Here is a 2,778-nt window from a genome sequence, read left to right on the forward strand (position 1 = left end):
TATGAGTTATTATCTATTACTGTCAGGACTATGAGTTATTATCTATTACTGTCAGGACTATGAGTTATTATCTATTACTGTCAGGACTATGAGTTATTATCTATTACTGTCAGGACTATGAGTTATTATCTATTACTGTCAGGACTATGAGTTATTATCTATTACTGTCAGGACTACGAGTTATTATCTATTACTGTCAGGACTATGAGTTATTAACTATTACTGTCAGGACTATGAGTTATTATCTACTACTGTCAGGACTATGAGTTATTATCTATTACTGTCAGGACTATGAGTTATTATCTATTACTGTCAGGACTATGAGATATTATCTATTACTGTCAGGACTATGAGTTATTAACTATTACTGTCAGGACTATGAGTTATTATCTATTACTGTCAGGACTATGAGTTATTATCTATTACTGTCAGGACTATGAGTTATTATCTATTACTGTCAGGACTATGAGTTATTATCTATTACTGTCAGGACTATGAGTTATTATCTATTACTGTCAGGACTATGAGTTATTATCTATTACTGTCAGGACTATGAGTTATTATCTATTACTGTCAGGACTATTATGAGTTGAGTTATTATCTATTACTGTCAGGACTATGAGTTATTATCTATTACTGTCAGGACTATGAGTTATTATCTATTACTGTCAGCACTATGAGTTATTATCTATTACTGTCAGGACTATGAGTTATTATCTATTACTGTCAGGACTATGAGTTATTATCTATTACTGTCAGGACTATGAGTTATTATCTATTACTGTCAGGACTATGAGTTATTATCTATTACTGTCAGGACTATGAGTTATTATCTATTACTGTCAGGACTATGAGTTATTATCTATTACTGTCAGGACTATGAGTTATTATCTATTACTGTCAGGACTATGAGTTATTATCTATTACTGTCAGGACTATGAGTTATTATCTATTACTGTCAGGACTATGAGTTATTATCTATTACTGTCAGGACTATGAGTTATTATCTATTACTGTCAGGACTATGAGTTATTATCTATTACTGTCAGGACTATGAGTTATTATCTATTACTGTCAGGACTATGAGTTATTATCTATTACTGTCAGGACTATGAGTTATTATCTATTACTGTCAGGACTATGAGTTATTATCTATTACTGTCAGGACTATGAGTTATTATCTATTACTGTCAGGACTATGAGTTATTATCTATTACTGTCAGGACTATGAGTTATTATCTATTACTGTCAGGACTATGAGTTATTATCTATTACTGTCAGGACTATGAGTTATTATCTATTACTGTCAGGACTAAGAGTTATTATCTATTACTGTCAGGACTATGAGTTATTATCTATTACTGTCAGGACTATGAGTTATTATCTATTACTGTCAGGACTATGAGTTATTAACTATTACTGTCAGGACTATGAGTTATTATCTATTACTGTCAGGACTATGAGTTATTATCTATTACTGTCAGGACTATGAGTTATTATCTATTACTGTCAGGACTATGAGTTATTATCTATTACTGTCAGGACTATGAGTTATTATCTATTACTGTCAGGACTATGAGTTATTATCTATTACTGTCAGGACTATGAGTTATTATCTATTACTGTCAGGACTATGAGTTATTATCTATTACTGTCAGGACTATGAGTTACTATTACTGTCAGTTGAGTTATTATCTATTACTGTCAGGACTATGAGTTATTAACTATTACTGTCAGGACTATGAGTTATTATCTACTACTGTCAGGACTATGAGTTATTATCTATTACTGTCAGGACTATGAGTTATTATCTATTACTGTCAGGACTATGAGTTATTATCTATTACTGTCAGGACTATGAGTTATTATCTATTACTGTCAGGACTATGAGTTATTATCTACTACTGTCAGGACTATGAGTTATTATCTATTACTGTCAGGACTATGAGTTATTATCTATTACTGTCAGGACTATGAGTTATTATCTATTACTGTCAGGACTATGAGTTATTATCTATTACTGTCAGGACTATGAGTTATTATCTATTACTGTCAGGACTATGAGTTATTATCTATTACTGTCAGGACTATGAGTTATTATCTATTACTGTCAGGACTATGAGTTATTAACTATTACTGTCAGGACTATGAGTTATTAACTATTACTGTCAGGACTATGAGTTATTATCTATTACTGTCAGGACTATGAGTTATTATCTATTACTGTCAGGACTATGAGATATTATCAACTACTAATCTACTAATCCACCATTAGTCATGCTACAGTAATTCAGTCTAACCCTAACCCTATATGACTACAGTAATTCAGTCTAACCCTAACCCTATATGACTACAGTAATTCAGTCTAACCCTAACCCTATATGACTACAGTAATTCAGTCTAACCCTAACCCTATATGACTACAGTAATTCAGTCTAACCCTAACCCTATATGACTACAGTAATTCAGTCTAACCCTAACCCTATATGACTACAGTAATTCAGTCTAACCCTAACCCTATATGACTACAGTAATTCAGTCTAACCCTAACCCTATATGACTACAGTAACGGGCAGGCTATAATGTTACAACAGGCCTTATTCAAGTCCTTCCTTGTTACAGACCTAGTGGGGTAAATTAACCTGTATACCAAAAAAGCCTAACCTTAATTTAGCCTGTTTACATTAGCCCGTTAATTAATCATATTAGTAATATTAATAATCATAACCTGTCGCTGGTCTCTCAGTTAAAACACATTTATGTATGTCTGTTTTCAAC

The sequence above is a fragment of the Oncorhynchus masou genome, chromosome 16 (genome assembly GCF_036934945.1).
Source record: "Oncorhynchus masou masou isolate Uvic2021 chromosome 16, UVic_Omas_1.1, whole genome shotgun sequence".
NCBI lineage: Eukaryota > Metazoa > Chordata > Actinopteri > Salmoniformes > Salmonidae > Oncorhynchus > Oncorhynchus masou.